General features: G+C 36.8%; 1 protein-coding gene across 2 annotated transcripts in view; it reads left to right on the top strand.

Annotated features, from left to right (window-relative positions):
* Positions 1 to 4,077: 4,077 nt before the first annotated feature.
* The window catches only part of LOC148952769 (uncharacterized), a 166,746-nt gene continuing 148,590 nt past the window's right edge, over positions 4,078 to 22,233 (top strand). The window contains exon 1 of one of the 2 annotated variants that reach the window (XM_089087417.1): positions 4,078 to 4,156. The gene's annotated coding sequence lies outside the window, so the exon portion shown is untranslated. The remainder of the gene's footprint in view (positions 4,157 to 22,233) is intronic. The other variant, XM_089087415.1, reaches the window with a different exon arrangement.

The raw sequence follows: 22,233 nt of genomic DNA, 5'->3' as shown, positions 1-22,233 counted from the left end.
ACAACCATCCATTACAAAACCAGAGCAAAACAACACTAAAGATCCTCCAATGGAACACACGCTCACTATCAAAAGAAAAGCTAGACCAGCTGCTCATGTATATTAAAGTAAAAGATACACATGTTATATGTCTCCAGGAAACCCACCTTGACCAAGAAAGTACACTATGGGTAGAAGGATATGAGCTCTACAGGAAAGAAAGATCATCAGGCAGGAAAGGAGGGGGTGTGGCTATCCTTGTAAGGAAATATGTTAAGCACAACTTCATAATACCAAAGGAATACCCTAATGAGCTTGATGTAGTTGGAGTAAAAATAATTCTTAAAGATAGAGAAACACTAACAATATACTCCTTTTACAATCCCAATGATAACCAAGAAGCTAAGGAATTCCTAACAGAAATTGCACCTAAGAGGATTCATCAGAAAATAATAATAGCAGGAAACTTCATTGCTCATAGCCCTACTTGGGGAGGAAAGAAAACCAACAAAGCAGACCAATTTTTAGATAACCTACTAAATAAATTCTAAGAAATGTCAATAGCTACACAATATGGTATGAATACCTATTACAACAGCAAAACTAACCTTTTCTTCACCATTGACCTACAACTAATGCCAAATAAACTATCTAAATACTCAAAAATAAGTACAGTCCCTCACCTACTAACAGACCATTATGCCATACTGGTAGAAATTGGTAGAACTGTTTATGAAGAAGAAGAGTACACACCAAAATTTAACAATAACAGGGCAAACTGGACTAAATTTAAAGAAATTCTCAAAAATATTTATTACATGCCAATTCAAGAAAGCCAAGACACAGAATTCTGTACCAAAAGACTAACTACTCATCTTAAAGAAGCTTCAATATCATCAATACCTAGAACTACCAACAAACAATACATAAACAAATCATCAAGGAAGACATCAAAACCATGGTGGAATGACCAGCGTCAAGCCTCATTTACTGCAAAAAGAGATGCAGAAAAGAATTTTAGAAAAAACCCAAACCCCAAAACATACATCCAATTTAAACAAGCCTGCGCACGACTCAGAAGAGACACAAGAAAGGCCAAAGCCCTGACATGGGCTTCCTACTTGGAAAAAATTGACAGATACACACCTGAATAAAAAATACACCAATTTTTAGACAGAATCATGGGAGCAGTAAAATGAAAGAATAACATTAAGCATCCCCTACTTGTATCTGGTATCAAATTTGAAGATAATAGCAAAAAAGCTGAAGCACTTGCTGACATCTACCGACAGAAGTTTGCCCACAAAGAAGAGTTAAATAAGCAAAGGCACAATGAAAGATTAAATACAGCTTATGAGCTAACATAGTCCTTTAAAACAAATGAATTCCTGCAAGCAGTTAATAAAGTGAATCAAAAAGCAAGCCCAGGTGAAGATGAAACCCATATCTCTTGGATATCAAATGCCCCAAGAAATTTCCAAGAAGCTCTTATACATACGTTTAACCTCTACTCCTCACAAGGAGTATTCCCCCAGCAATGGAAACAAGCAATTATAACACCAGTGGCCAAATAAGGGAAAACCAAAGATGACCCACATTCATACAGACAAATTGTATGTTTACCAACCCTTAGTAAGTTGTTTGAGAGAATGCTCTACAACCGTGTCAAGTGGTATACAGAGACAAATAACATCCTCCCAAAATATCAAGCTGGATTCAGAGCTTACCATTCAAATATAGACATCATTTTGAAACTTGTGACAGATGCACAGAAAACTATGAATGAGCGATTAATAATGGGTGCTGTACTGATTGATTTAGAAGGAGCATATGATAATGAACAAAAAGAAATACTAGGAGAAAGGCTCTATGCATTAGGCTTCCCCCAACCAATCAGAAAACTGATTGATAGCTTTCTAGATAAAAGAACTTTTAAAGTTAAAGTAAATGGGAAACTATCATCCTCAAGACCTATTGAAAAGGGACTCCCACAGGGAGCTGTACTCAGCTGCTTATTATTCATATTGTATATGACAGCATTAAAAATTGACTCACCACATGGAATTTTTGCAGATGACATTGGAGCATGGGCAAAAGGGAAAACGTTTGCTGAAGTTGCAAATAAACTCCAAACTATTTCTAATAACCTCCAGGACTTTTCTACCAACACGAAACTCCCCATATCAGTCCCCAAATCAGTGATCATATATTTCCATAATTGACGAAAAGTAGGATTACAACCTGTTACCCTAGGAAATTCTACAATCCCAACTACCAGTACAACTAAATACCTTGGAATAATTCTAGACAACAGGCTTACCTTCAAACCTCACGTTGACCATATCATACAATCATGCATGAAAAAGATGAGAACTATTCAAAGACTATGTGGTACAACCTGGGGAAGTATGGATAGATCCCTCCTCACACTCTACACACAGTACATTAGACCAGTAATTGAGTATGGCCTGATTATCTTGCTCAAAACAGCTCTTCAATAAATTAGAATGTGTGCAAAATACAGCAATCCGCCTTTCCACAGGTTGTAGAAAAACAACAAAGATTCAAAACCTTCTACAAGAAGGAGGGCTTCCACCTATTGAAGATAGATACAAACTTTTAACCATAAGATACCTGACAAATTTGGAAACCACCCCTCATCATTTATTATTTCCAGTAGCCAGAGCTAGCCGACTTGAGCCAAAAAATCACCCACTGATGTCAGCAATTATGGCCAGGGCACAATACCCCATTAAACTAGAGCATGTTAAAACTAAAATAGCAAAAAATCCATCATGGATATCTATCACCCCAGAGGTTAAACTAGAATTCCTCCCCCAAAAAAAGGGACAAATTGAATCTCAAACTGCAATCCAACATTTTGGACAGCTCCTAAAAAAGGAATATGATGGATATAACCAACTATATGTTGATGGATCATTAAGTGAAGATGGATGTGGAAGTGGGTGTTTTTTAAGAGACCACAGCCTATGCATTATGGAGAAACATAAGGCATGGACCAGCATAGTAACAGCTGAAGTAGCTGCAATCAATTTGGGCCTTGAGACACTAATTAAACTGAAACAGAGCTACAAACATATAGTTGTATTCTTTGACTCCAAATTTGCTCTCAATATCCTAACGAACCCTAACTTTGACACACTGGACATAGACTTACATCAAACTAAAGAAAACCTTAGCAGCCTTGGAAGATTAGGCTGTGTTATTAAATTTAAATGTATACCTAGTCACCTTTGTATAGAAGGAAATGATAAAGCAGACAATATAGCAAAGCAAGGAGCAAAAAACCCAATGGAACCAGTGAAACCTCTGACTATAAGGGAAATAACTAGATTGCGACTGAAAACACTACCCAAATTAAAGCCATCAAATCTATCCCCCTTTCCAAACCAGGATGCAATCAGTCTGGTTTCATCGCCTGAGTACAAATACAGCTAACTTCAACCTCCATTCTTTCTCATATAAAATTAGGCAGCCAAATGGAGAAGTTGCCAGTAGCCCATTTTGCAGGTACTGTAAGATCAAAGAAGAAACCCCTGAGCACATACTACTGAAATGTAAAATGCTGGAGAGAAAACAAGTGAATCTCCTCAATTTGAAAGTTCAATTAGGACTGAATTCAAACCCTCTGACAGATGTAAAAACTTTGACCCAATCTTCAAAAAGAGATTTTTTCATACATGCTTTCAAACTGTTAATGGATCTAAACCTACAACACTATATATAGCAATCAATTTATGCTGACTTATTGACTTGGGTATACCCTACTACGATTATACCACATTTTCTTACCTAATTAGCTAATCTACATGTTTACATATTCATCCATATTTCGAAGATTTATAAGCAGTGTTTACAATTACGCCGTTTATTTTAATAGTAACGTAATTTTTGCGACTTGTGAATTTACATTCTGTTCAGCCGCAAGTGAAATGTCCCAAGAAGAAGGATATGAATTTATCCTGAAAAAAGAAGAAATATTCAAAGATTGGGATACATTGTCAACCCAACCCAGAAAGAAGAGGGGCAAATGATCTGATGTTCAGGACGCACGCCTCGATTCACTACAGTTCATTCAATAGCAACACCTTGTATGGAAACCTGAAATTTTTGGCAGAGTGTGAATCCAATGGTTCTGTATGAAGTGACAGTCATTGTAAGTTACTCCCTTTTACGTGTATTCGCATGTCTGGATAGCCAGCGTGGTGTAGCCTAGAGGAAGACGGCTGTTCTTGTCGTTACAAAGTTCATCCCAGTTCTTATGCCTACTAAGCCTACCCAGGCTTACTAATGTACAGAATCTTATTTTTTTTAATCATTTCACTGCCAGATTCTGGTTTGTAGCCTACAGGCTTGCTAGACGATGCAATTTTGGGCCCCAAATTAAAGCCCTGGGTATAAATTTCGAATTGTGTCTCCTGATAAAGAGACATGTTAAGAAAACTATTCTTACTTTAAAATATGTATAATGATCCTTGTTAACATATTATCCAAGGGAAGAACCTTTATCAAGTCTTTCCTCTAAAAACCCTTCTTTTTCCAGCTTAAAAGAAAAAAATTACAATAGTCTCCATGCTAAAACGCAATGCATAAATCTTTTGAAATTGCTTCTATGAATTGCCAAATAAGTTGTTCTAGAGACAGCGTTCATTCTGGTCTTTGTTAATTCCGTTTTTTTTTACTGAGCATTGGTGGAAATGCAAAATATTAATACAACAGTGGAGAAAATATAAAATATTGCTATAAATATACATATACAGACAGAGTATATACCCAGAGTATATATATATAGAGTATATAGTATAGGTTAGGTTTTTATATCCATTTCATTTCTTTTCAATTCCGTGCATATTTTGCATTTTCATCACTGCTCATTAAAAAACGGAATTAACAATGACCGGGATAAACGCTATCTATAGAACAACTTATTTGGCAATTCATAGGGGCAATATCAAAAGATTTACGTATTGCGTTTTAGCATGGAGAATATTGTATTTTTTTTCTTTTAAGTTGGAAAAAGAAGGAACAAAGAGGAAAGACTTGATGATAAAGGTTCTCCCCTTGGATAATATGGTAAATAGGATCATTATACACATTTTAAAGTAAGAATTGTTTTCTTAACATGTCTCCTTATCAGGAGTCACAATTCTAAATTTATTTCAAGCCCTGATCCTGAAGAAAATGTATGGAGTAATCCGCCACTATGGCAAACCCTATCTGTTCCGGAATTTGGCTGTAAAACAAATCCTAAAAGCAAAGGGTTTTCGATGCAAAATTTTATGTCTAGTAGGACATAAAATATCTGGTAGTCTGTATGTCTTGTAATGTATGGTAGTCTGGTCAATCTGGTAGTCTGTAGCCGATAAGTCTCTATCTCAGTCAGTGACAATTCTGTGATAAGGCACAGCATCAAAAATTCCTTGCTTTTTTAATAATTTTACAGCAGAGTTCGAACCCCTAATTGGGTTGCAATCAAGGCAAACTTATGCCAAAGTTTGCAGCAGAACTTGGGCTTCAGTTGGGCCCAAACTTGCCTCTCCAGAAGCCTCTACAAACCGGAATTTTGCTGGCAACATTGGTATTACGTATTGTTTCAAACAAAACTCAGTAATGGAATGAAGTATTAATAAGAAAATTGATTCAGTTTCCACAAACTTTAGAATTTTGTGCAAGTGCTTGGTCAATTTGCTGGAAAAGGATGAGCTTCGGCCAGGCTTTGGCTCGTCAGAAAGACAACAGTATGTAAGTCAGCTTAGTATCAGAAACACTCAGGAGCTAATGGTTCTAAAAAATATACAAAAGTTAAAGTGCACTTAGTCTTGCATTAGGTAAGATAAGATTTATTGCTGAAAAACGGCTATCACAAGCCCAAAAGGCGTCAAATAAAGCGAAAAAAGAACAATAAAAACAAAAAATTAAACAACAACAGAAAATTATAAAAGGGTCAATGTCAAATACGTAAAAACGTTAAGAACAAAAACAAATTAAACTCATAAAATTAGAAGGCCAATGTCAAGTCAGCAAAAATGCCAAAAAAACAAAAACTTGTAATATTAACAAGGGGATAAAGTAAAATTAAAACAAAAAAATAAGTTAGTTGGTGATTAACAAACATCAATAAAATTTTCAAATTTGCAAAATGTGCATTAAAATTAATAACTATGAGGTAAAAGGTGAGTGAGGGGGGGGGGGGGGGGGCAGTGGAGATTAAGCAGTTTAAAATGTCAACTATGTAAGGGGTAAAAGTTCTTCTATATCTTTCAGTGCAAACTCTTATTGGGGCAAGAAGGGGGATTTTGTTGACACAGAACGCGGGAGGCGGGGTCGAAGGGGTGAATATTGACCAGGGAAAAGGGGAATTGTTTGAGGGTTATGAAGGGCATTGTTAGCAAAACGCAGGGTAATTTTTGCTCTCCTTTCCTTAAGGGTGACAAGATTAGCTCTTCTAAGAAGGGAAATATAAGGTACTTTACCCTCACTGAAGATAATTCTTAGGCACCTTTTTTGTACTGCCTCTAGTCTGTCCGACATTTCAATGGAAATGCCAGGATGCCGAACAGGACAGGCGTACTCAAGAGTTGGGCGTACAATTGACAGGAAAATCCACAGTGCGATTTAGGGCATTAAAATTTTTTAAGGAGTTTAAGGAGGGAAAATGCAGCATTTGCACGTTTTAAGATGTCATTAATATGACAAACCAATTTTAAGTCGCTTGAGATGGTAATGCCCAGTAATTTCATAGTGGTAACGGACATTTCAGGGGGGATTGGACAGGAGAAAGAAGGAGGAGTTTTAAGGAAATTATCAGTAAGAACAGTTGACTTTAAAGGGTTGACTTTCATATCATCAGTAAGAGCTTTGGCTGATATCGATTCCAAGATATCCATTGGGTTGCTTTTGGAATTTTCGAAACATGTCTCTAAGGCAGTTAGATCCTCAACAAATTTCCATCTATCCGGGAAATAAACACCAAGGTTGTTTATCATTGTAAGAAATAAATTTGAACCTAAGAGGGTTCCTTGGGGCACACCATTATAAATTGGGAGGGGATCAGAATATACATTCAGGTATTTCACGACTTGCGTTCTGTTAGAGAGGAAAGACGCATTATTCTAATTAAATAAGGTTCAACTTGAAAGTCATTAGATAGCTTTTCTAATAGTATATTGTGGTGGATTAAATCAAAAGCTTTTTGCAAGTCAACAGCAATAACATTTAGCCAGGTATTGCGTTTTTTGAGTGTGTTACATATTGGGTCTATAAAGTGAACAAGATAGTGGGTAGTAGATGTAGAGCGTAGGTTTGCAAATTGTCTTTGGTCAACATTTGGGATTATTTTTATTTTCAACCACGCAGCTAAAAAGCTTTCATATAAATTCAAAAAAACTGGAGTAAGAGTAATGGGACGGACACCATCAAAATCTTGATTGTTACCTTTCTTTTTTACGGGAGTAATAAAACCTAATTTCCAACAATTTGGAAATTTACCAGTAGATGTAATTTCATTAAAAAGTAATGACAAAGGCTCTGAGAGACTGTCGGCAAAGGCTTTAATTAGTACAATTGGGATGTCTAGTGGACATGTACTACACTTTTTAATGTTCTTAATTTTTGCCTCCACATCCAAGGGCGAAATAACGGGAAAATTGAGAGAGCACAAATCGTAAGGAGTAAAAGGGGAGGGAAGTTCTGAACTATGGAAAAAAGAAACCTGTTCAGATCATTGGCTGTAACTGATGGGTGTTGTTGGACATAAATATCTATATTATTATATGTTTTCCCACAAATATTTTTTCTATTATACCATTGTTTTGGCTTTGTATAAAATAAATCCTGGACTTTACATTTGTAATATGAAGAAGTAGATTTGCGTATTTCTTTTTTTATATGTTTACGCAGTGAGTTCACTTCGGATGTTTTACCAAACTTTAGTAGATTCAATTTAATTCTAATCAGTTTTTTTTTTCAATTGGCTAGTAATGTATGGTTTGTCATTAGAACATGTTTTTACTTTTTTCCCTGGGAAAGAATTTATGTATTTTGTTTTAATCAGATTTTGGAATTCAGAGACTTTAAAATTAATGTCATTGTTTTCTTTGAGAGCCAGCCACTTTTCATTGGTAATCCAAGATCCAAATGTGTAAAGGCCATCATTGGATATTGGGCGATAAGAGAACTCAGTAACAGAAAAAGAATGATTAAAGCTATTGAGAGGCTTCGTTAATAAACAAAATGGTAACTTCCTCCTAACGGGGGCAAGGGGACAGGAAGGGCATAGAAAGCCTGCATATTGGTGCAAATCAAATCAAGGGTTGAATTTCCTTTTGTTGTTGGTATTTTTGCTATTTTTTTTAAGTTTAGGGAATTACAAAGGGGATTTAACTTTAGATCATTAGCATCACCTACTAAGAAAATACCGGCGTTCGTGAATTTGCATAGGACAAAGTCGGCACTACTATGCAGTTGTTGGTACAATCGCTGTCTTTGTGCAGTGTTTTGATTTGGGAAATAATAGAAGCAGCAAAACACAATCAAATTAAAGGGGCGTGGTAAAACTTTGGGTCTTACACTTACCCAAATGATTTCATCGTAATCTGAAAGGTTGGAAGTATGAATTAATTTAGGAATCAGATAATTATTTACAAATAATAGTATTCCAACTCCCTTTTTACCTAGGGGGTGATCATGAGGACGAAGTTTATGAATTGGGAGTAGTTATTAATTTTAAATATTGACGAAGACCACACTGCCTTTCCATATCAAACAAACACAACTTAAAAACAATAGGGAAATTTGTTTCTCTCTAAGACAGTGCAATTTAAATTGGTGAATATTTCGGCCCTATGTCCAAGGGCCGTTTTCAGCATAACATTAAAGAATATATATATATATATATATATATATATATATATAAACAACTTACATTAAAATACGAAGTTTAAAACTAAAAATGCTCTAAAAAACCTTTAAAACAGCCTCAGTATCCTTACTTAAACGTAGTTCAACCATGACTGATAAATAAAATGATGAGAGAGGTTGAACTCAGTCAAACGAAATAAAATGAAATTATTAACGTAATTTACAAGTTTTCAAAGCTAATCTTGCTTTTTTAGCAGCTAGTCTTAAAGGCCGTTTTGTAACGGGTTTTCCCTATTGTTTTTAAGTTGTGTTTGTTTGTTATTAATTTTCAATAAATCAGGGTTCTGTGCTTGGACCTTAGTTACGGCAATTACATCAATTTTGTGTACTTGGCAGAGGGCCTCTAGCTCGATCAATCTGTCGAAATTCAGGCTTTCGGCGCTCGTAATAAGCAACCTTGGGAAAGTAAAACGGTTACTAAAGAGGGCAATTTTTTGTTTGTTAATTGTGGGAGGCAGTGGGGGGTGGGAGGAACGTGAATCTGGGAGAGGAGAGGCATCTTTTTCGGTATTGAGGCTGGGATTCGCTTGAGAAGCAGGATTAAAAGGCGGGGCTGGAGGGGGCTTGAGAGAACAGGAGTACATCGGGCAAATTATGGGGATATTATTAAGTAGGGATTTGGGGTGACTTAACTTAGAACTAAAACACTGGTTTACACTAGAGTCACGTAATTCGATGCTTCCATAACCCGAATGGATGGAAGTAGGGTCTTCTTTGTGGTGATAGAATACGGTGGGGGGTCTTAAATTCCCCGGAATGAGCTGGTGATGGTGGTTCAATGAACACTGGTGTGTTACATGACAGGCTCGGTGACTCTCGTTTTTTGACAGAATTTTCTTGGCACTGTTGGAGGGGGGTAACTCCAACAGTGCCTGATAACTCCTGTTATCAGGAGCCACATTAGCATCAATAAGTTTTGTTTTAATATTGGTTTTAACAGAAATTGGGGATTTCTCCTTTTCCTGGATTGGAAAAGACTGGGGTTACCAACTCTAACACTTTTTGAAGTGGTTAGGGTGGACATTTCTATAATAACATTTTCAAGTTCACTCACCAATAATAACCGCTGCATTGGAGAGAGGAGGTATCTTGTTTTATGTGCAATAAGACGTTGTTTAACAAGTTGGACTGGCAGGAAGTACAGGTCTTGAATACTGTATCTTGGTCAGGGGTTTGGCAACTGAAATTAGTTGTTTTTGAAACAAAATTGGTTTGGCAGGACACATCGGACGTGGTTGAGGGGGGACTGTAATGGGGCATGAAACTGGTTTGGTAAGGAATTGATTTGAGAGACGAAAAGTGTGATGACCACAATTCCTTCAAAATGTTGTCTAGGTCACTTCCCGATGGGTGACGTGTAGGTGTCTTAAGGGTAGACGGGGTCTGGGTGGAATAACGCAAAGAGTCATCAAAAGGTACTACCTTGTTATTAGTATCTTCTTTTGTAGTACAATCTACGCAAAGCCAATGTTTTGACCACTTAGAACGTTCTATACCGGAGCAATGTTCATGGAAGTAAAACTCAGAGCTACTGCACTGAATAGAGTTACTAGTAACTCTTAATCTGCATTCTTGGCATAGTTTCTTTGCCCTTTTTTGAACCGGAATGGGCTTTGATATATTAACAAATATTATCGCTGATTAAAGATCAGTTAGCTAGGGTCACTGAATTAATTCATGTTCAAAGCTCTTAATTAATTCAAGTCCAAAGTGAGTGAATCCAAAATGGTATTTCCACTCTGAAGACTAAATGAAGAGGAGCATTAGGATTGTTTGCAAATTGATTTCTAGTTGTTTATACCATAGAGCATAAAAGCAAAAAAAAATTGATTGTTAATGGGCTGAATTTTTACAGAACAATTGTACTATGGGGACAAGTGGTTTCGGCTGTACTTGAATACTGTCTTATATTTGTGAAAATGTTATGAATAAATCCGTATTTGTATCGTTCAAACTACAACTTGGGGGTGGCATCTCTCTGGTGAAAGAAAAAAAAATGGACCACGCGGCTATTAAAAACTCATAAAATTCAAGTGATACTTAAAACAATTAGGACATAGTAACGATTCATGAGGAAAACGACTTTCAGGTCAATACCTTACCTAGTTTTGCCAGCACCTGCTCGACTCAAATAGGGTACATTACCCTACCACCTACCTTCTTCTCAGTTAGTATTAGATTAACAATGTCAAAATGAGACCATCCAAGAAGTAGCCTAGAAACTGAAAGCTGTTGATGCCTAGTGTGTTATTTAGTACTTAGTGTGTCAATGTTGACAGTCCGAGGCTAGCTGTATGCTACAGGAAGCGAGCTACCCTCGTGGGCACCAATTCTTGTGTGCATTTCTAATAAAAGCCGCGAAATCTAGTGCATTTTGCGGGATATTTATGTCAGTAGGTGCTAAATATCTAACTCGTTCAGCGGCATTTTCGTGATAGGTAAAGCGAAACTGATAGAGTGCGTGTTTGAGGTATGGTCTGAGATTGATAGAAAATGTTACTTTTTCCTGTTTACCTATCCGGAGGGTTTCCTGACAGGACCAAAGTTGTGGAACTTAAACCAGAGAGTAGTGCTGATGGAAGCAGCAGTTTTACGGCTGACTTCAGCTGCACTCACGAGGAAGCAGACACTCGTGTTGTCCTTTACGCAGTGTTCTGTGTTAAAACTGGATGTTCAGAGGTGATTATCGAAGCCAATGACACCGATATCGTCGTTATCTTACTTCAGTCTTTTTCTAAAATTGAGGCACAAACCAGTGCAACACCAAACATCTGGGTTTGCTTCAAGGACAAAGCTGTTTCTATCACGGAGCTGGCAAATGGACTCCCTCCGTCTTTAGTGAACTCTGTGGCATTTTTGCATTGTTTCATCGGCTGTAATACAGTGAGCTACTTCTATTCAAAAGGCAAGAATACAAACTGAGAGCAGCAATGCCCTGGTTAACCCAAATTTCTGCTGTGACTGACCAGGTTTCAAGAGACATACAAGAGGCCATTGAACTCGAGGATGAAATTGTGAAGTTGAGTCGGGACATTTTGATCGCGTCATACGGAAAAAACGAAAACTTTGACTGTTTTAACGATCTGCTAGTTCACTTGTTTCCGCGTCTTAAAACACTGAAGACCCTACCTCCAACAGACTGGTCGTCTGTTGGTAAACAGGGATAGGTAAACAGGGAAAGGTAACATTTTCCTATCAATCTCAGACCAGACCTCAAACACGCACTCTATCAGTTTCGCTTTACCTATCACGAAAATGCCGCTGAACGAGTTAGATATTTAGCACCCCAAGTATTTAGATGCCACCCCCAAGTGGTAGTTTGAACGATACAAATACGGTTTTATTCATAACATTTTCACACATATAAGACAGTATTCAAGTACAGCCGAAACCACTTGTCCCTATAGTACAATTGTTCTGTAAAAATTCAGCCCATTAACAATCAATTTTTTTTTTTGCTTTTATGCTCTATGGTATAAACAACTAGAAATCAATTTGCAAACAATCCTAATGCTCCTCTTCATTTAGTCTTCAGAGTAGAAACACCATTTTGGATTCACTCACTTTGGACTTGAATTAATTAAGAGCTTTGAACATGAATTAATTCAGTGACCCTAGCTAACTCATCTTTAATCAGCAATAATATTTGATAATATATCAAAACCCAGTCCGGTTCAAAAAAATGGCAAAGAGAGTATGCCAGGAATGCAGATTAAGAGTTACTATTAACACTATTCAGTGCAGTAGCTCTGAGTTTTACTTCCATGAACGTTGATCCGGTATAGAACTTTCTAAGTGGTCAAAACCTTGGCTTTGCCTAGATTGTACTACAAAAGAAGATACTAATGACAAGGTAGTACCCTTTGATGACTCTTTGCGTTGTCCCACCCAGACCCCGTCTAACCTTAAGACACCTCCACGTCACCCATCGGGAAGTGACCTAGTCAATATTTTGAAAGAATTGTGGTCATCACCCTTTTCGTCTCTCAAATCAATTCCTTACCAAACCAGTTTCATGGCCCATTACAGTCCCCCCTCAACCACGTCCGATATGTCCTGCCAAACCAATTTCGTTTAAAAAACAACTGATTTCAGTTGCCAAACCCCTGACCAAGCTACAGTATTCAAGACCTGTGCTTCCTGCCTGTCCGACTTGTTAAACAACGTTCCTACTGCACCTAAAACAAGATACCTCCTCTCTCCAATGCAGCGGTTATTATCATTGATGAGTGAACTTGAAAATGTTATTATAGAAATGTCCACCCTAACCACTTCAAAAAGTGTTAGAGTTGGTAACCCCCAGTCTTTTCCAATACAGGAAAAGGAGAAATCCCAAGTTCTGTTAAAACCAATATTAAAACAAAACTTATTGATGCTAATGTGACTTCTGGTAACATCATCAAAAATCCAAATTTAACAGAAGACAAGGTCAAAGACAAAATTGTCGATACGAATTTAGTGATTTCTCGTTCAACTAAGGTAAAAAGACAAGCTCGTGTTCTTAAAGTATTAAACTGTTTTGGTTTTAATTCCGTCCCAGGCACAAGTGTTCAATGTAAAGTTCATTTTGAAATTGACCTTAATTATGCATGTAAAACCAGGTGTGAGTTCAATACTAGTGACGAACTATCCAGGAAGAAAGGTATTGCCAATAAAAGTATATACAAATATGCCTGAGGAGAGGTCGGCAAGACGGAAGAGCCGTGCAAATAACTTCATTTGTTCAATTATTATTATTTGAAGGACGGATGCTTTTTCCCTCTTATATTATAAGGTTTGTGTCCGTTTTAGAAGTGGGATTTTCTTCAGTGAATGTAGTCAAATCCATTTCAAATATGGGTACAAATATTTTAAAAAGCCCTTAAATAGTGCCGAAAAAATTTAAACTCACAGTCAGCACCCCCTCCAATTCTTTCTCTCGTCAGTTTGGACCTGTCAAAAAACGATTTACATCAAACCTTCTCACCATTACATCAAAGGTCAGTGAGATACTGCAAGCAGTTCAGCTCAACAAAAACCAATTCTCCCCCCTCCAACAGTGCCAAGAAAATTCTGTCAAAAAACGAGAGTCACCGAGCCTGTCATGTAACACACCAGTGTTCATTGAACCACCATCACCAGCTCATTCCGGAGAATTTAAGACCCCCACCGTATTCTATCACCACAAAGAAGACCCTACTTCCATCCATTCGGGTTATGGAAGCATCGAATTACGTGACTCTAGTGTAAACCAGTGTTTTAGTTCTAACTTATGTCCCCCTAAATCCCTACTTACTAATATCTCCATAAGTTGTCCGATGTACTCCTGTTCTCTCAAGCCCCCTCCAGCCCCGCCTTTTAATCCTGCTTCTCAAACGAATCCCAGCCTCAATCCCGAAAAAGATGCCTCTCCCCTCCCAGATTCACGTTCCTCCCACCCCCCACTGCCTCCCACAATTAACAAACAAAAAATTGCCCTCTTTAGTAACCGTTTTACTTTCCCAAGGTTGCTTGTTACGAGTGCCAAAAGCCTGAATTTCGACAAATTGATCGAGCTAGAGGCCCTCTGTCAAGTACACAAAATTGATGTAATTGCCATAACTGAGGTCCAAGCACAGAACCCTGATTTATTGAAAATTAATAACAAACAAACACAACTTAAAAACAATAGGGAAAACCCGTTACAAAACGGCCTTTAAGACTAGCTGCTAAAAAAGCAAGATTAGCTTTGAAAACTTGCAGTTAATAATTTCATTTTATTTCGTTTGAATGAATTCATCCTCTCTCATCATTTTATTTAGCAGTCCTGGTTGAACTTCGTTGAAGTAAGGATACTGGGGCTGTTTTAAAAGTTTTTGAGAGCATTTTTAGTTTTAAACTTCTTATTTTAATGTAAGTTGTTTATATATATATATATATATATATATATATATATATATATATATATATATATATATATATATATATATATATATATATATATATATATATATATATATATATATATATATATATATATATATATATATATATATATATATATATATATATTTTCTTTAATGTTATGCTGAAGACGGCCCTTGGACATAGGGCCGAAATATTCACCGATTTAAATTGCACTGTCTTAGAGAGAAACAAATTTCCCTATTGGTTTTAAGTTGTGTTTGTTTGATATGAAAAGGCAGTGTGGTCTTCGTCAATATTTAAAATTAATAACTACTCCCAATTCATAAACTTCAACCTCATGATCACCCCCTAGGTAAAAAGGGAGCTGGAATACTATTATTTGTAAATAATTATCTGATTCCTAAATTAATTCATACTTCCAACCTTTCAGATTACGATGAAATCATTTGGGTAAGTGTAAGACACAAAGTTTTACCACGCCCCTTTAATTTGATTGTGTTTTGCTGCTTATATTATTTCCCAAATCAAAACGCTGCACAAAGACAGCGATTGTACCAACAACTGCATAGTAGTGCCGACTTTGTCCTATGCAAATTCACGAACGCCGGTATTTTCTTAGTAGGTGATGCTAATGATCTAAAGTTAAATCCCCTTTGTAATTCCTAAACTTAAAACAAATAGCAAAAATACCAACAACAAAAGGAAATTCAACCCTTGATTTGATTTGCACCAATATGCAGGCTTTCTATACCCCTCATGTCCCCTTGCCCCCGTTAGGAGGAAGTTACCATTTTTATTTATTAAGGAAGCCTCTCAATAGCTTTAATCATTCTTTTTCTGTTACTGAGTTCTCTTATCGCCCAATTTCCAATGATGGCCTTTACACATTTGGATCTTGGATTACCAATGAAAAGTGGCTGGCTCTCAAAGAAAACAATGACATTAATTTTAAAGTCTCTGAATTCCAAAATCTGATTAAAACAAAATACATAAATTCTTTCCCAGGGAAAAAAGTAAAAACATGTTCTAATGACAAACCATACATTACTAGCCAATTGAAAAAAAAAACTAATTAGAATTAAATTGAATCTACTAAAGAGTGGTAAAACATCGGAAGCGAACTCACTGCGTAAACATATAAAAAAAGAAATACATAAATCTGCTTCTTCATATTACAAATGCAAAGTCCAGGATTTATTTTCTGTAAAGCCAAAACAATGGTATAATAGAATAAAGAAAACTTGTGGGAAAACATAATAATATAGATTTCCATTTCCAAGAAGACCCTTCAGATACAGCCAATGATCTGAACAGGTTTCTTTCTTCCATTGTTCAGAACTTCCCTCCCCTTTCTTTTGATACTCCTTACGATTTGTGCTCTCTCAATTTTCCCGTTATTTCGCCCTCGGATGTGGAGGCAAAAATTAAGAACATTAAAAAGTGTAGTACATGTCCATTAGACATCCCGATTGTACTAATTAAAAGCCTTTGCCGACAGTCTTTCAGAGCCTTTGTCCTTACTTTTTAATAAAATCACCTCTACTGGTAAATTTCCAAATTGTTGGAAATTAGGTTTTATTACTCCCGTAAAAAAGAAAGGTAACAATCAAGATTTTGATGGTGTCCGTCCTATTACTCTTACTCCAGTTTTTTCGAAGTTATATGAAAGCTTTTTAGCTGCGTGGTTGAAAGTAAAGATAATCCCAAGTGTTGACCAAAGACAATTTGGAAACCTACGCTCTACATCTACCATCCACTATCTTGTTCACCTTATGGACACAATATGTAACACACTTGAAAAACCCAATACCTGGCTCAATGTTATCGCTGTTGACTTGCAAAAAGCTTATGATTTAATCAACCACAATAAACTATTAGAAAAGCTATCTAATGACTTTCAAGTTGAACCTTATTTAATTAGAATAATGCGTCTTTCCTCTCTAACAGAACGCAAGTCGTGAAATACCTGAATGTATATTCTGATCCCCTCCCAATTTATAATGGTGTGCCCAAAGGAACCCTCTTAGGTTCAATTTTATTTCTTACAATGATAAACAACCTTGGTGTTTAATTCCCGGATAGATGGAAATTCGTTGACGATCTAACTGCCTTAGAGACATGTTTCGAAAATTCCAAAAGCAACCCAATGGATATCTTGGAATCGATATCAGCCAAAGCTCTTACTGATGATATGAAAGTCAACCCTTTAAAGTCAACTGTTCTTACTGATAATTTCCTTAAAACTCCTCCTTCTTTCTCCTGTCCAATCCCCCCTGAAATGTCCGTTACCACTATGAAATTACTGGGCGTTACCATCTCAAGCGACTTAAAATTGGTTTGTCATATTAATGACATCTTAAAACGTGCAAATGTCACATTTTCCCTCCTTAAACTCCTTAAAAAATTTTAATGCCCTAAATCGCACTGTGGATTTTCCTGTCAATTGTACGCCCAACCCTTGAGTACGCCTGTCCTGTTTGGCATCCTGGCATTTCCATTGAAATGTGGGACAAACTAGAGGCAGTACAAAAAAGGTGCCTAAGAATTATCTTCAGTGAGGGTAAAGTACCTTATATTTCCCTTCTTAGAAGAGCTAATCTTGTCACCCTTAAGGAAAGGAGAGCAAAAATTACCTTGCGTTTTGCTAACAATGCCTTTTATAACCCTCGAACAACTCCCCTTTTCCCTGGTCAATATTCACCCCTTCGATCCCGCCTCCCGCGTTCTGTGTCAACAAAAATCCCCCTTCCCGCCCCAATAAGAGTTTGCACCGAAAGATATAGAAGAACCTTTATCCCTCACATAGTAGACATTTTCAACTGCTGAATCTCCACTGCCGCCCCCCCCCCTCACTCACCTTTTACCTCATAGTTATTAATTTTAATGCACATTTTGGAAATTTGAAGATTTTATTGATGTTTGTTAATCACCAACTAACTTATTTTTTTGTTTTAATTTTACTTTATCCCCTTGTTAATTTTACGAGTTTTTGTTTTTTTGGCATTTTTGCTGACTTGACATTGACCTTCTAATTTTATGAGTTTACTTTGTTTTTGTTTTTAACGTTTTACGTATTTGACATTACCCTTTTATAATTTTCTGTTGTTGTTTGATTGTTTGTTTTTGTTGTTCTTTTTTCGCTTTATTTGACGCCTTTTGGGCTTGTGATAGCCGTTTTTCAGCAATAAATCTTATCTTACCTAATGCAAGACTAAGTGCACTTTAACTTTTGTATATTTTTTAGAACCGTTAGCTCCTGAGTGTTTCTGATACTAAGCTGACTTACATACTGTCGTCTTTCTGACAAGCCAAAGCCTGGCCGAAGCTCATCCTTTTCCAGCAAATTGACCAAGCACTTGCACAAAATTCTAAAGTTTGTGGAAACTGAATCAATTTTCTTATTAATACTTCATTCCATTACTGAGTTTTGTTTGAAACAATACGTAATACCGATGTTGCCAGCAAAATTCCGGTTTGTACAGGCTTCTGAAGAGGCAAGTTTGGGCCCAACTGAAGCCCAAGCTCTGCTGCAAACTTTGGCATAAGTTTGCCTTGATTGCAACCCAATTAGGTGTCCGAACTCTCCTGTAAGATGATTAAAAAAAGCAAGCAATTTTTGATGCTGTGCCTTATCACAGAATTGTCACTGACTGAGATAGAAACTTATCGGCTACAGACTACCAGATTGACCAGACTACCATACATTACAAGACATACAGACTACCAGATATTTTATGTCCTACTAGACATAAAATTTTGCATCGAAAACCCTTTGGTTTTAGGATTGTTTTACAGTCAAATTCTGGAACAGATAGGGCTTGCCAGAGTGGCGGATTACTGCAGACATTTTCTTCAGGATCAGGGCTTGAAATAAATTTAGAATTGTGACTCCTGATAAGGAGACATGTTAAGAAAACAATTCTTACTTTAAAATGTGTATAATGATCCTATTTACCATATTATCCAAGGGGAGAACCTTTATCATCAAGTCTTTCCTCTTTGTTCCTTCTTTTTCCAACTTAAAAGAAAAAAAAATACAATTTTCTCTATGCTAAAACGCAATGCGTAAATCTTTTGATATTGCCCCTATGAATTGCCAAATAAGTTGTTCTATAGATAGCGTTTATCCCGGTCATTGTTAATTCCGTTTTTTAATGAGCAGTGGCAAAAACTCCTTTTTTTTAATGAGCAGTGATGAAAATACAAAATATGCATGGAATTGAAAAGAAATGAAATGGATATAAAAACCTAACCTATACTAAATACTCTGTATATATACTCTGGGTATATACTCTGTATGTATATGTATATTTATAGCAATATTTTGTATTTTCGCTACTGTCGTATTAATATTTTGTATTTCCACCAATGCTCAGTAAAAAAAACGGAATTAACAAAGACCGGAATGAACGCTGTCTCTAGAACAACTTATTTGGCAATTCATAGCAGCAATTTCAAAAGATTTACGCATTGCGTTTTAGCATTGAGAATATTGTAATTTTTTTCTCTTAAGCTAGAAAAAGAAGGATTTTTAGAGGAAAGACTTGATGAGAAAGGTTCTCCCCTTGGATAATATGTTAACTAGGATCATTATACATATTTTAAAGGAAGAATAGTTTTCTTAACATGTCTCTTTATCAGGAGTCACAATTCTAAATTTATACCCAGGGCTTTAATTTGGGGCCCAAAATTGCATCGTCTAGCAAGCCTGTAGGCTACAAACCAGAATCTGGCAGTGAAATGATTAAAAAAAAAATAAGATTCTGTACATTAGTAAGCCTGGGTAGGCTTAGTAGGCATAAGAACTGGGATGAACTTTGTAACCACAAGAACAGCCGTCTTCCTCTAGGCTAGCCTACACCACGCTGGCTATCCAGACATGCAAATACACGTAAAAGGGAGTAACTTACAATGACTGTCACTTCATACAGAACAATTGGATTCACACTCTGCCAAAAATTTCAGGTTTCCATACAAGGTGTTGCTATTGCATTACCAATCCAGTGTGGCCAGATCGTGAACAAAAAAGTAAGCCGCAGCCTTTGAAAAACAAGCCAAAAATAAGCCAGACAATTTTTTGCCCAAAATCTAACTTTACTTTTAATGGTGTCCAAGTTTTAACGGCCGTTTTATAAAAATATTCACCACTATTCAGGACCTTTGATCCTACTGGCATTATCCACCTTTCAATTCATTCCCTGGTTTGCGGAAGTTCAGTTACAGTGTAAAGATTATTTTGAGGCAGCATTTAGTAGAATTTCAATAAACCGCTACCCCATGTGGAACTCTAGAGACTTTACAGAAATTCCCGCGCGCTATGTTAAGAAAATGCTCGACCATGCTTACTTTCTTGTCCAACAGTTCGGGGAAAATTATTGACAAGGACGCCCACCGGCTCGATTTCTTCTGTGTTAGTTCAAGCACTGTCCGTGTGTGCGCTGCAATTTCTGTATCCCATAATTTCACTGAGTTGGACCTCCCATTACTATAATGATACTCTGTGACCAAATGCGGCACAACTTAAAAGTGCCTGCCCCAGGCCCAGGGGGGTAGTGAGGACACCTGAATTTTGGCTATCTGACTTTTGAGCAATTTTTAACTTAATGGCTATCTCAAAATATTTATTGGATGTATTTGGGGAAAAGGAGCATGGGGGGATGCTACTTGCCCTCCAATCTCTTTTTACTCTTAAAAAACTGAACTAGAACTTTCAACTTCAAATCAAATGAGCCATCTCTGAAGTTTTTACAAGCATCCCTTCAATAAGACCCATAAAGTCCCCAGGCCATAGCTTACAACCCCGGCCCCGGGGTCTTGGGGGGCTCTGTTGACCCTGAAGTTTTTGTTATATAATCTTTGAACTATTTAAAAAAAAAGCTATCTCAAAGTTCTTATCGGATGGGTTTGAGGAAAAAAAGGAATGGAGGGAAGGGGGGGGGGGGCTAGGTGCCCTCCAAACCCTTTTGACTCTTAAAACTGAACTAGAACTTTCAATCTCCAATCAAATGAGCCCTCTTTGAAGTGAATATGAGCATCCCTTCCATAAGAATCACATATGCCCCTAGGGTACAACTTACAATGCCTGCCGTGGGGGGTTGTGGCGCCATAATTTTTTCTAAATGATCTATGAATATTTTTATGGGATCTCTTTGAAAATTGCCTTGTAGGCAACAGAAAAAAAAGAGGTTTGGGGAGGGGGGGAGCTGGCTACCCACCAATATCTTGTGATGCTTAAAAAGTTAACTAGAACTTTCAATTTACAATAAAATGAGCCCTCTCTTAAGTTTATTTGAGTATTCCTTCCATTAGGCATAATGCCCAAAACCTCCCCCCCCCCATGGAAAAAATTCATACATCTTTCTCAATAACAAATACTTTATATAAACAATGGACAAATGTCATAACTTAAATACCTTTCTCCAGGGGTTTTGTGGGGTTAAGTTACACTTGTAGTTATGTTATTTCGACTGATTATATCTTTTAAAAATTAATATTTTCCTGGTTAATTTTTATTATAAGCCCACCCAGCATAAGCAATCTGGAAGAGAATATGGAGCAGTTGAAATCGAATTTAATTGGGGATCAATCACCCCAGGGTTAAACTAGAATTCGTCCCCTCAAAATAGGAACAAATTGAATCCCAAACTACAATCCATGATTTCAAACAGCTCTTAAAAAGGGAATTTAATGGATATGCACAAGTATATGCTGATTGATCTTAAATTGAAGAGGGATTTGGAAGTGTTTGTTTTTTAAAAGAGCTCAGTCTATGCATTGTGAAAAAGCATAAGGCAGGGACCAGCACACTAACAGCTGAAGTAGCTGCAGTCAATTTGTGCTTAGAGACCCTAATTAAACTGAAACAGAGCAATTAACATACAGTGAAATTCTCTGACTCTAAATCTGCTCTCTATCTCCTATGAAACACTAAGTTTGAAACACTGGGCACAGGCCTACATCAAACCAAAGAAAACCTAAGCAGCCTCGGAAGATTAGGCTTTGTTACTAAATTTCAATATATACCTAGTCATCTAGGTAAAGAAGGAAATGAAAAAGCAGACAAGATAGAAAAGCAAAAAGCCTAATGGAACCAGTGAAATCTCGAACTATAAGGGATACAACTAGATTATGACTAAAAACATTGCTTGAATTAAAACCACTAAATGTATCCCCCTTTCCAATCAGTATACAATCAGTCTGGTTCAACTGACTTTGTTCATATACAGCTAACTTCAACCACCACTCTCCTTCATACAAAATAAAGCAGCCAAATGGAGAAGTTGTCAATAGCCCATTATGCAGGTACTGTAAAAACAGAAGAACCCCCAGAGCATATACTATTGAATTGTAAAATACTGGAAAGAAAACTGTCAATGGATCTAAATCTACAACACCCTATATAGCCTAGTAGGTCAAAATACACTGACT

The sequence above is a fragment of the Artemia sp. Qi Xiang Cuo genome, chromosome 4 (assembly GCF_049724085.1).
Source record: "Artemia sp. Qi Xiang Cuo chromosome 4, ASM4972408v1, whole genome shotgun sequence".
In the NCBI taxonomy this organism is placed as follows: Eukaryota; Metazoa; Arthropoda; class Branchiopoda; order Anostraca; family Artemiidae; genus Artemia; species Artemia sp. Qi Xiang Cuo.
This window is presented reverse-complemented; position numbering and strand designations above follow the sequence as displayed.